We start from the raw sequence: 14333 nt of genomic DNA, 5'->3' as shown, positions 1-14333 counted from the left end.
TCTTGTTTGATTTGTATAACATTTACTCTTGCCAAATTCTCAGGAAGCCTACCTGGGTGTTACCATTGAGCACAAACCTCAGAAATGACAGGAGGGTGCCACAAATCCCCCCAGTTCCCTCATTGCTTTTTAAATTTCACAAAGGAAATCGGGAAACTCCTTTGACTATTTTAATGTGCCTGGCTTTCCTAATTATATCATACAAGATCCAATTAGAAAACCAAATCTATCCAGTAAATTTACTAACTATAGCAGAGGACAGGTGTAAGTAAGGTTTGGATACTAAGACATTAAGATAACTCTAAAGAATATGTGAGTTGCAGATTATACTCCTAAGGCTGAAATAGAGCCCCCAAAGAAGGAAGAAATCTGGAACAAAACTCAGCACCACAGGACTGAGATCCAGACCTCACTGGAGAGGGTTTGGCTACGGTCCAGGGGACAGAGAAGTTCGCTGAGGTTCATGTCACCTGGAGTCACCGGGAATTTGCCCTGTCAGGCACGGGGGCGGGAGGCGGGGTGGGAGGGGGGAGGTGTGGAGAGCCATCATCTGGAACCTATTAGTGGAACAGGTACAATGGGAAACCTCCCTCTGGGTGTCAGGGAAGACTGCCCTGAAGGGGTGCCTTGCACTACTGGCCGCCCCACACACGGCAGGAGCTGAGAGAGAACACACACTGGAGCCAGGATGAAGAGCCCCTTCCTCCTCCAGGGTCCCTCCAGTGCCCCTGCGGACAAAGCTGTATATCATGCCAGCTACCGGGGGAAAAGTAATTAAGAACCACAAGCAGGGCAATGCACGGTTTATTTGAAGCTGAGAGACAATAGATTGGTAAATTAAATAATCTTTCTTAATTTTAAAAATGTTATCCTTATCAACATCTTACATTGGATTGGTTTATTTGTTATAACTGATGAACCTACAAGGACACTTCATTATCACCTAAAGTCCATGGTTTACATTAGAGTTCACTCTTAGTGTACATTCTATGGGTCTGGACAAATGTATAATGACATGACATGATAATGGGAAATACACTTGGAGGGCAGGCAGTACATGGGAAATCTCTATACCTTCCACTTAATTTTCCTGTGAACCTAAAACTGCTCTAAAAAATAAAGTCTATTGTTTAAGAAATAAAAGCAACAAACAAACAAAATACCACAGTTAAAAAACGTGTGGTCAGTGAATTTTTTTTTCTGAACCTGCAACTGTGGTAGCACCACATTCCAAATGCAAATTGCAATGTATATTTACTTTAAAGGAAGTAATTGTTTTTTTCATTATGAATACTGTATGTAATAGAATTAAATTATACATACATCACGTCTTATATAATAATAGAACTTTCAGGGCACAAGGCTATTCAGTTACAGACTACAGTTACCAGACTCCTTTGCAGCTAGGTGGGGCCAGGGCCATGTGACTACATCCTGGCCAACAGAATATGGGAAGAAACAGGAAGTACAATTTTTAATTCATAACCTTTAAGGAAGTGAATGGTGTTTCCTCCCCTTTCCCCTCTTCTTTCCGGCTGGAAAGTAGACCTGGTAATGAATCCCCAAAGACTATGCAAATAAAGGCAAATTCATAAAAATGGTGTAATGAGAAGAGAGAAGTAGTCTGGGCTCATAAGTTTTGCAGAGAAGAGTTGCCATGTCAACTACGTGAAAGAGAAAGAAGGAACTGCCTAATGTATTTAAGCAGCTATTATATTAAATCTTTGTCATACTATTGCTTAGCTTCTCCTGTCTTATCACCACACCAGTGTTGACCTTGTTCACAAGTTTGTTAAATATAAAGCAGCACAGACCTATTAATCAAAACACTTTGACCTGGAAAATTGCCACACAAATTCAAAAACTGCAAAGATTTACAGTGAAAGTGAAAAACAATGGTTACCTTGGTAATTTAGAACCTGTTATATTTGTAATCAGTTATATTTTCTGAAAACTTATTTTTAAGTGGTTTAAATTTCATAATGACAATTAGTCTTGTGTTTTATCAAAGTAGTTCATTATATTGTTGTTTTTGAATACCACTTTACTAATTCTGATATCTGTTTTTGTAGAAAGACATGGAATTGTGGTTTTGTTATCGACAGGACACTTTTGTCCAAATATTAACACTTTAGTCAATAAAAAAAAATCATTGTGAGTATATGGAAATAAAGTTTTAAAAGTCTAAAAAAAAATCATTGAAAGCAAACTATTCCTGAGGTGGTATTATGAGTTCTATTAAATAACAATTTATCAGCATAAAATATATTTACTTTCTTATTTAGTATAAATTATATAAATAATCATCTGAGACTTAGACCTAGGACAGTGATAATGGTGCACAATTTATTTAGGATGATGGACCATGAAACTTATTTAATAACTATTCTGCTTAAGTGATTTTTAGAGATACATTTTTGATATAGTAAAAATTTACTCATTAAAGAGAATGGGTGAAGGAAAAATTAGAATGATTAAACTTTTTCAACTTCACCTTTAAGTACAATCGCTATTACCAACCAAAATATAGTTGTAAATTTAGGTAATGAGAAATGATTATTCAAAATATATCTACATCAATTAATAAATGCTGTCAAAAGTCCTGTTCTATAGAAGGCTTCGTGGTCCAAAACATGAATTGAAAGCATGTTAAAATGATTTTTAATTTAAAGCACATATTTTTTGGTCAGACAGACCTGGGTTTGAATTAATTGTCACTTTAAGCTAAGTGGTTGACCACTGAAAAATCAGTCAACCTTTCTGGGCTGTAGTTTCATTATGAAAAATTTGGATATGGTTTATTCCATAAATATTTGAACCTTAATAGAAATGATATCCTAACCCTATAACAGTTCCTGACCTATAATGAGCACATAATAAATTATAGTTTTATTTTACCACCCTTTCACTTCTCCTTACATTCAAAATACTCTTCCTTTAAAGCCACGACCATTTTATTTTCTAATGTATATGTACCATCGTTAAATTATTGCGAAATCCAAATTAGCAGGATCTAAATGAGTGAGATTAGATTGTGTTTTTATAAGCCATATATTTTATGATAACTACTCTTCCAAAAAAAAAAAAAATGTAGCTTTGACATTCACCCTGTATCAAATTTTAAAATTTTGAGGATGAATAAAATATCATTTAGTTGTTGAGTGTGATGACACTCTTATCAAGTTCAGATGGATTATCTCTAGCCTTCTCAAAACCTCAGTCAGTAAAATGTCTTGAAGAATTATGTAAGAACAGAAAAAATTTAATATACATTGTTGTGAACAATAACGGTACAAGGCAAAACTGCTTCAGCATAATTTGTAGCTTAAATGTAAAGTGTATTCATACACTTTTATTCTGCAAAAGAAAGTAATTTAAATATTTATAAAATGTGATTTACATGAGAATACCACCCTACTTTTCATTTAAGGTGCCGTTCCTGTGTCACTCAAAGTTTCCTTCTTTAAATATACATTTGGAAACAAATTATATTATGATCCAAAATACAAAAAGTAAATACAATGTGGAACGGGGGAGCTTGGAAGAGGAAAAGTGACTGCAGACACAATGAAAAGAAACTAGCTTGTTGAATTTTCACACACTGAACTACCGAGCAGGCTTATTTAAATCTATTTTCCTTTATGAATTATACATGGCTATCATCACCGAGTTACATTCCCAGGGTAAAAAACATTTTAAACGACAACTTACTGATAAGCTGTCAAATGGGAAAAACCCATTCATTTCTTCCAATCTGTAGTTGATTTTTTATTAATATTTTAAATGATTTTCTGGCAATGCATTTGGGTTACCTTTGACGTTCCAGGAAGAAATATATGAGAATGCTTGATCCCACTTTTCACTTCAATATATAACAAATCCACATATGTGGTTGTGAAAACAAAGAAAAAGAGTTTGTTTGGGGTCTTTTTGCAGAATATATGTTGGCTTTTCTCCTCTCACGTGCCTGAACCAGCAGGTTAGACTATGCAGGTGTTTGCCTGCAGGAGAATCCTACTAATTAGGGAACAAACTAGGCAGTGGAAACCAATCTGCAGGTATTTTCAGGTAAAACTGTTGAAGTGACAAGACTGTGGAATGATTCACACTGTTTCAATAAGTAGAAAGTTTTAATCTTTTGATTAAACTCACGTACTTCTCAATTCTATTATAGACGAGGTGTGCACATAATAAGGCAGCGGTGGTCCCATATAAACGTCTCTGGATCACTCTAATAACAACGGCATCAAAAATGGTAATTATAATCATAATAATAAAGAAAGACGCTCAACATAAAGTTTTCTCTCACTCAGAAAGGCTTCTGGGCATTGCCTTTAGAGCCAACATTTTTCTAGAAGAGGAACGAAGACAGTTAAGCCTCATCCTGCCGCACCTTCTAATGACACAAATTCGTAACAGTGCAGTCTCATCCATCATCTAAATTATTTGTTTACAAAGTACACCAAATGTTTTCTGTACTGGGCTCGAGAGACATAACTCCTGCCTTTGAGGGCTTTTTCACCTGGTTCAGGAACACCACCCTTGCAGAAGTCCATTTTTATTTCTTGCTCTGTCTGTGGACCCGCATATAGGCAATTTCCTGGTTTGTCAGCCAGAAAACAGGCTACAGCCCAGACTCTAAGTAAAAGGTATTTTCGAAGTCATATTATTATCATTTGGGGACAGCAGTGCCATAGAGCAGCACATCTGTCTTGCTTCTTACTCAATAGGTCATTCCCAACTTTTTCTAAAAGAGAGAAACGAATGACAGAGATTTTAGAATTTCAAATTCATTGAAATAGCTACGGAGGAAGGCTGGTAGTAATGATTAAATATAATCAAATTGTGGAAAACTAGAAATGTGAGTTTACAAAGCAAAAAAAAATGTATGGCTGAATATATATTAGATTCGAGGTACTTGGAATCATTGTGGTTTACATGAGTACATAAGTATGCAATAATATGGATACACACACATCACATACATACACACACTCCTACCCTTCAGCAATACTCTTATAAGTAAACAGGTAATCAAAGAGTTAAAACTAACCAGAACTTTTTCAACTATATTACCAAATACATGGGTAAAAAAAAATTGACATCACTGTTACTTTTGTTCATTAGAATGCATTTCCTTTAGTCATCCATTTTATTTCATATAAAAGTCTGTGGTAGAACACGTAGTTTCAATCAATGAGAAAGCCATCCTTAGTTTTTAAATTATGATTGAAAATCTGTCACTTCAGAGAGAAAGTAGGGGTGGATAACGGTAAAGGGGTTAAATATATGGTGACAAAAGGAGATTTGACTTTGGGTGGTGAGCGTATCCTATGTATGTATACATCCTATGTGCAGTATACACAGGATGTATCATTGAATTGTACACTTGAATCCTGTATAATTTTATTAACCAATGCCACCCTAATAAATTTAATTAAAAAGTAATCTTTTTATTTAGACATACTGAATGCTACATTAGTTTATGTAAATAATATCTCGGATGATGACAGTCAAAAAGAGCGACCTCTGTAATAAGTATAATCATTCTCTTTGGAGGTTCTTAATGAGCTCAATAAAGCTTTTAATGTCTAATTTTTAAACAAATACAGTGAAGTGATTGAGGTCCTGGAATTTTACGTGGTCCATCTGCATTGACTCCCAATGGTAAGGCACCCAGAAATAACAGCCCTAATTAATACTGACCTATCCAAGTCAGTAGTGAGGCAGGGAGGCAGGCTGCTTCTGGTCTCAGTCCCATGCAGACTGGTCGCATGATCAAAGATATGGTTTAAGATATGTCCTTGACTACACTAGAGCCGAGTTCGAAAAGTGTTTACACACCTGCGGGTAGTGTTTTGATTAAAATTGCTGGGATTACATAAAGAAGTATATAGATTTAAAAAATACATTTCGTAAAATTCTGAAAGTAACAGACCATTTAAAACATCTTACAATATTCCTAAATATGTAAAAATGTTTCTACTTATGTTTATTTAAAAAATTACAAGAAACGACCAATAGTAAGCCATTTCCATCTTGTTTTATAGCCACTGGCTTTATGTTCTCCTCTTGAGTGTTTGTGTTCATATGGAATGGTACCTTGAAACTGTGACAAGAATTAACTTGTAAACTTTGAAGCCAAATAACTGTGGGTTGAGATACTCATCTTTCCTTGAATTTCATATCCCTGATTTGTACATTAAAATAATAATAATAATGATGATAAGTAGGGAACAGATGTCCTGTCTCTTCAGCATTGTAAGTGCACAGAGGGAGACGGACTCTGTCTGAGGAGAAACAATGCACAGATTGCACCCAGAAGCCCAGAGCTGCTGCTATAATGGAAGTCTTGGCGGAGGGCGAACGTATTTTGCAGGTGGAGGGGGTGTATATCTTGGGGCTGTGAGAGACAGAATTCTAAAATGGCCTCCAAATTCCCACCACCTGATAAACTGCATAACCCCCCCCCAACACACACACACCAAGTGTGTATGGGGTGGGGGAGGGCTGTGAATATGGTGGGTGTCAGTCTGTAATTCGGCTGCACTGTGCAGCAAAGGTCAAAGGATCCTGCAGATGAAGGTCCCAAATTAGTTGATTTGGAGTTCATCAAAGATGGACTATCAAAGTGGGGCCAGACCAATCAGGCAAAAGCCCTTCTAAAAGAGGGACTGGGTCCTTCCTGAGCACAGGACCACTCTCCTCAGGCCTTGAAGAAGGACGCAGCAGGGCTGTGGACTTTCTATGGAGAGGGCGATCTCTAGGGCAGAGAGCGTCAGTCCTGCAAGTGCAAAAAACTGCCCACCATCTGCATGAGCCTGAGATGAGGATGCAACCTCACCTACGCCTTAATAGTAGTCTTGCAAGGCCCTGGGCAGTGGGCTCAGCTAAAGCATGCCTGGACTCTTGACCCGCAAAAACTGTAGGATAGTAAATATATGTTGCTATAAGCTGCTAAATTTGCTGCGGTTTGTAGTGGGTTAATGGAAAATTACTACGCCTACTGTGACAGCGCATGAAGACTGGGGATCGTGCATGTGAAGTGTGGGGAATACCACAGGCTGAACTGGGCGGCGTAAGAAACCATATTCGCCATTCCTGGAGAGGGGAAGCCCTATGATGACAGCGACTAGAGAGCGTCATCTAGACTAGAGGTGGTCCCGGGGGCACCTCGCCCCTATTCTGAGGGCCTCCAAACGTTTCGGGGTGATGTTCACTGTACAGAGCAGCAGGAGATACGAGCTGTGAGCAGGTGGGGTCGGTCGTGGAGCTGTGACGATTCGCGACATCAGAAGGGACTTGGTTAGGCCATCCCACCGAGGAAGAAGCGATGCCCGTAGCACTGCAGACTCGGCGAGGTGCCCCCGGGACCACCTCAGATGCCAATGAACAACTTGCTTCCACCATTTGTGGAAAAGTCAACAGAGACATGGAGACACGACAGGGCGAGGGAGGAGGAGGCGGAGCCGACGCGACCGGGAAATGAGAGTGGGCGGCGGGCGACCGCTCAAGTTCCCACTGTTCTACAGGCATTTTCATTTATTTCCTAGAAAATGCTGCTAATCTGATTGTGCGCTGTTTGTAGCTGCCCTCATCCTTTTTTCTGATAAGAGCCATGTTTATGTTTTTTCTTTCATTTTGGATCCAGATTTGGTTATCTTGCGAGTCTAAAAGTTACTCCATGTGAATGAAAGTTATTGACTGAAAGCCCTAGTCAGAGTAAGAGATTCATAAGGTTATAACAATACAGATATTTGAGTTGTAACTTTTACATTGTAGAACACGGTGCAGATAAACATATCTATTCTCTAATAAAGCTGTTAATTCTTACCAGTTTAATACACTTAGTACATAATTTGTACATTTCTGAATCCGGTAGTGAAGGGATCTAAAAAGTGGAAAATCTGTCAATTAACCTGAAAAATTTGATTTCGGTATGTAGTCTGAAGAGATATTGGAAAGAAAGTCTTTTTAAGACACAACATGTTTAAGTTGTTATGCTAAAAAATAAAAAAAATATATTTAAGATGTAAATATTTAAAGATATAAACATGTTCTTAAATTGAATAAAAATCTAAAATACTATGAAGTTTGTTTTACTAAAATTCATAATCTGAATTATTTTAAATGAAAAGTATCATTTAATTTGGTGTGTAATAAACATGATTGTTTATACCCAGTTCTAAGAAGTCTATTATATTAGTCATTTTATTTATTCCTTTATCTACACAAGGCCTAAGAAGAATAGCTTAAAGAGAGAAATTTTTTTGAGGAGGAAGAAACTTGTTGCTGACATAACCAAGGAGGGAGGGGCAGCGGCCGAAAGCTGGCACCTTGGTTCAGTGATGGAGTCGGGCTCTGCCCCTTCTCCCATGACTTTAAATACGAAATGCTCTGCGCTTGTGGTTGTGAACGGCCACTGTGTCTCCAGGACTAAGGTCCATGTTTCCAGCAGGACAGAAAAACAAGAACCAATGACTGGTGACGTTTCTTTTAATAAGTCTTTGCCTTACTTCAGGAGGGTTGGAAATCCATGCACTTCTGCCTACATCTCATTGGACAGGACTATACTGCATGGGCACCATTAATTTCCAGATAATCTAGGTATTTTACAAATGTAGTTTATTGCCTTTTCTAACAAAATTATCATTCCCTATTAGAAGGTGGGGTGGCTTTAGGTAGACAAGTAGCAACGTTTCCAGCACTAAAAAATGTTATCTTAGAGTAGCAGAAAATCTTTCATACAAAAATATTATTACTTAAGTCATTTCTATGGGCTCTTTCATATAATAAATACCTCTGTGAAGTGGCAAATAAAAATTGTTATATAAAACATTAAACAGCAAGATGTGATATTAAATTTTTCCAATTCAATTTAACAAACTTTTGAATGTCTACGGTCATCCATGTATTTATTCGTTCATGCATCATTCATTCAAAAAATAGTAATTGAAAATCTACTGTATCCGGGAGCTGTGTTAGGCATTCTGAATTCAGTGATGAGAAAGAACAGATATATTATGGCTCACGCAACCTGATAGAGGGACAGAACTCAAATAATCACAGAAGCTAGTGTAATATATATTGCTGAAAAATGATGTGAACAGTTACAACCTTCTATGAGAACCTTTAAAGGATTATTTCATTTATTTGGCAAGATGAGAAATGGTAGCTGATTGTGGATACAAATATCAATCTGCACTAGACCCTGGTCTCAAGGAGGTTACAGTGGATAACTGTTTGAGACAGTGAGCAGGTAAAGAAACTAGGCTAAAAAATGTAGAATTCTGATATTTAGTATTTCTTTTACTGATGTCATTTTTGCAAAGACCAATCTTCCTTTATTTTGATTTTGAGTCAAGACCGTGAACTAGAAATCTCTGGAATTCTCTTTGCTAAAATTCCTCTGTTGGCATGCGGCCGTGCTCACAGATTATGATTCGGATCGACGCTGCTGTGACCCTAATGGTGATGCGGCAGCTCAGGGAAGCCGTCCATGGGACACGGTGCTCACACTCACCGTCTCATGTGGTTTCACCATGTGGTTCCGGCATCGCCCCTTCCATTGTCGACGCTCTCTTTGTGCGTGTTTTGATGCTATGCCCTCCCCTGGAGCCCCGGCATGTACGGTCCGCACACGAAGGCCGGCGGGCTCAAGAGCATCACCAGCTCTCCGTGGAGCAAATGGCTACAGCCAAAACCTGTGGACGGATCTAAACACAGGCACACCATGTCGTATTTTGCTTGATTGTGCCTCACAGATGTTGCATTTTTTCCAAAGCGAAGGTTTGTGGCAAGCCTGTGTTGAGCAATTCTCTCAGTGCCATTTTCCCACAGGCTCAGATGACAGCATTTTTTTAGCAATAAAGTGTTTTTAAATTAAGGTATATACATTGCTTTTTTAGGTGCAATGCTATTGCATACTTAGTAGACTATAGTGTAAACATAGCTTTATATGTACCAGGAACCAAAAAAGTTGCACGACAAAATTTTTTAATTGTGATATTTTGCTCTATTGCAAAATATTTAAAGTTGTGTGTGTGTGTGTGTGTGTGTGTGTGTGAGAGAGAGAGAGAGAGAGAGAGAGAGAGAGAGAGAGAGAGAGAGATGGAATAGAACTGCACTATCTCTAGGGTAGGCCTGTACTCTTTATACGAAGACAATGAGTCACCCATTTTTTATGTCCTTGAGTCAAAATATATCCACTTTACAAAAGCCCCAGAATGATGAGTCCTGAAATACAAATATTTCTGAAGGTCACTTTTAATTCATTGGTGTTGAGAGTGTCCCTTCTAAAAGTCCTCATGCCTGAGGCAGTAGCTCTTTGCTAAGGTGTGTTCCTTCAGGGCTCCTCAGGGGAAAGGAGATCACTAACGGGCTGGTCCTCAGGTCACCGAGCCATGTCCCACAGAGAGTGGCGCCCTCACCGGACCTGGCAGAGTGAGCACTGGGACATTATGACTGCCTCAGTCCTTGAGCCAGCATTCTCGTTCTGTCTAATGAGCAGTCCTGCTTCTATGTAGCCAGAACAGGCAGATGGCTACTTGTCCTGACTCTAAGTATCAGGAATGACGGTCTTTTGACTTAAGATACTTGCCTCATCTATTCATTAATGGCTGAAATTCAATAAATGTTAAAGCCTTTAGACTCACAATTCGTCACTAAGTTTTAAATGAGCCAGTGCATACTGCTGTCCAATAAAATGTCACATTTCTATATGTGATTTCATTTTTTTGTACAATCCCCCCATATGTCAGGAGAGCAAATGTGTTTGGTCCCATTGTACAAATATGAGAGCTGAGGCTAAGGAAACTTTCACTAGAAATAACATGAGTTTTAGAGTTTTATAACCTGAGTTTTACAACTCTAAATTCCATGTTCTTTCTCTCTATCAATTCGTTATCCGAATATACACATGAAATAGAGTGTTTTTGACATATACAGAATAACGCTGATTGAATATCCTCTGAAGTTAAGTTTTGATAAGATGGAAGGTGAAATTAAAAACACCATCGGCCACTGGGGGAGCCGAGAATCAGTGGTGCTATGTATACCTGGTAAAGCAGATGGGAAAGGAACTGAGAAGTGAGAACTGGGGTGAAATGTCGCCTTTGTAATTTTTCTGGTACAGTGGAAAGGGTACTGACTTCTAAGACAAACCTTGATGTAAAAGTCCAGTTTGGTGGCTTACTAGTTTTACAACTTCAGAAGAGCTCCAGAAACTTTCTTCGTAAAAGGTAAATAGTAACCCACACACCATAAAAGTATTAAACGAGAAGACCAACGCAATATTTGGCGCAGGGCAGGGCCACGCTGGCCAGCTGTCGCAGTGTAGTAGAAGCACTTAGAACAGTGAAGTGATACTATTAGTGATAGTAATAGTAAAAATAGAACTAAGTGCAATTTCCTGACAGCTGTAGGATGCTCAGCACTATGTAACGATGGCTGACCTTGTTCCAGCTCTAAGTTTTTATGACACCGTTCCTTTCTAAACAAGCCTTTGATGTTTGCCACTTAGTGACTTCTGGTCCAGACCTCTCTTCTTCTTGTCTCTTATTACTAATCCTCTAACCTCTTCTCCTTTTCCTAAAGACATATTTATTAATGCTAATAAACATACTGATATATCCTTAGCTCTTTGGGAGTACAGTTTTTTGGAAAAAAAAACATTTGTCAAAAAATAATAAACCTTTTGCTTTTGGAAACACATGACTTTGCTAAAATATCTCTGAAAAGTTGATGCTTCCTTAAGCTAGGGCGGGGCGCTCTCCTTGTCAGTCCCTGAGGCCCTGCGTGGTGAAACCAAGGAAAGATCCTGTGGTGTATATTGCTTTTCATCAGAAAACCCAGAACCTGGGATGGACCCTGAAGCACGTACATAGGTCCACTGATTTAGTTTGTGAGCACACTGGGGTAGAGTACACAATTAAAGGACTATAAATTCAAGGCTGGAAGAATCCCACGACTTCAGACACCTTACTCATGAAGCTACACAGGGATGGCCAAGCAAGTTCTTACCTCTCACTATGCTTCTAAATATATTTGTGTCTAACCCAAATGAGACTGGGAAAAAAAAAAACCCAACAAAAAACAGTATGACTTAGTGGTGTCTATAAACGGCCACTCACAGGTATGAAATACAAAGCTGTGAAGATGCCTTTTTGACACTGTCTTTCAAACGCTCCACACTTTATAAAAGCAACTGGCTACATAAAAACTAACTTTATGCTGGAACCAAATAGCCTCATGGATTTGATAAATCATTCTCTTGCCAAAAGGCATCACATGTGAACTACAGTTGATCACCAAGAGAGATTCCAAACCAGTGCTGTTCCTTAGGCATTGTGAGGATCCAGGTACTTGAGGCCATGAGTGAGGGGCCCAGACCTGTCCATACTTTCAAACCCTGAAGGTTGGCTCATTTCATTTCCAGCGCTAATCAAAAAGATATCACACCTCCAGACCCACAGCTATTTCTGCAGTGGTCAACAGATCAAGGGTTGGTAGAGACTAAAGAAAACAGTGGAAGAGAATACCTTCGAGACAGCTGGGGAAAGGTGCTCTGAGCAGAACAGAGAAGGGACAAAGTATGGATGACTAAGTGTGACTAAGGACAGGCAGAGAGTGTGTGTGTGGGGGGGGGGGGGTTAAGAATATGCCTTATCACTTCAAATTACTACAGGGGGGATTTATTCTGTGCAAGAACACAAGACTAACTTAGTCTGGCACTTCTGACATTGCCCGTTATATCGACACCCATTCTGGGGCTGGGCCTTTGCTCACCTTACTCATGAAGCTACACAGGGATGGCTCTGAATCCTAGCTTTTCCATTTACTGCTTTGAATCCCAGCTTTTCCATTAATGAACTGACAAGGAGATGTTTTCAGACATATTTTAGTAAAGAAATATTTTTATGGAAGCAAAAGGGACTCTTGCACTTCAGTTTCTTTATAAATTATGGAAGAAAATGTTTGCTTCTAAAGAATTGAAATTGATAAAGTGGGTAAAATTTAAAGTACCAGCATAGAAGAATTAGCAGATAAAGTGGTAGTAGAAAAAAACCAACATACTTGCTCAATAACTGTACACAGGTGGTTCTTGCAGATCTAAGGCTGCGTTTATACAACCAAGTTGATAAAATTAACAGTGACATCAGAACGTATTTCCCTTAAGTAGCTGCTGGGCATCCCAGCTGATTTCACACTGACGATGTCCACGACATCCTCCAATATGAGGAAAAGTTTCTTCAGAGGATGAGTACTTGAATACATAGACTCTAAACTCATGGAAGCTTTTCTCTTAAAATTATACTGTCCAGATCTGAAAGACGACTATTTGCCCATATTTTGACCAGCCATCCAAATGCGCTCCCCCACAAGGTAAACAGGGCAGCAATTCCTCCCCTTCCTCCCAGGGCATGTGACCGCAAAGCCCAAGCATGTAGAATTCCCCCTGAGCCTCAAACACTGACATCCAACCAAGCTTAACAGCCTGTGGTACGTGGCAGACCTCCACGGAACAGCCTGTCCCGGCAGCAGGCCCCGGCCTTGGGGCGGCAGGGCGAGGTGCATGTCGGGACTCCTGATCAGGGAGATCAACGGCTGGAACAGGACATTTTCCAGGAACACCATGTCTACATGGACCAAACCCAAGGGGACAGTTTTGATTCTCACACTGTCCCTTGTCACACAGCTTCCTGGGGACAATGACCACTTGTTCATGTAATTGGGACATTACCCAGGAGTAACCCCCTCGCAAATAATAACAATAGCAACAATGGCCCTTAATGGCTTGCTAATGGTAGTAAGAAACTTCAGGAAGAAATTGAGATAGTTGACCAATGGTTGACTAGTCTTTACAGCTGACAAGTAATCTCCAAATATCCCAGGAGGAAAAAATTTGTGTGGCCATGGGACTAACAATAAAATCTGTATCTACTACTAATAACTAGAGTTTACTCATTTTTTTCTCAGTTTAGACATAGGTTAGTCTCAATAGCATCATGAGTTCTACTCCCATGTCCTCCACTAACTTGCGGTATGACTTAAGAAGCGCCATAACTTCCTTTTGCCTTAGAAATGGGGTGTGTGTGTGTGTGAGAGAGAGAGAGAGAGAGAGAGAGAGAGAGAGAGAGAGAGAGAAGAGACAGCAGCATCCATCTACTTTGGGATATCATGAGAAATAAGCAGCACTGAGGTCAGATTCTAACTGATTTGGAACAGTTCGCAGGAAACTTACTTGAAATTTGGCAAAGTCAAGTTCTTTTATCATGAAACCACCCACTGTCCTCCCTCCAGGGCTATCATGACTCACTCCCAAATTATTTGTC

The sequence above is a fragment of the Rousettus aegyptiacus genome, unplaced genomic scaffold (genome assembly GCF_014176215.1).
Source record: "Rousettus aegyptiacus isolate mRouAeg1 unplaced genomic scaffold, mRouAeg1.p scaffold_m13_p_10, whole genome shotgun sequence".
NCBI classification, from domain to species: Eukaryota; Metazoa; Chordata; class Mammalia; order Chiroptera; family Pteropodidae; genus Rousettus; species Rousettus aegyptiacus.
The sequence above is the reverse complement of the archived record's forward strand: the minus strand, read 5'-3'. Positions refer to the sequence as shown.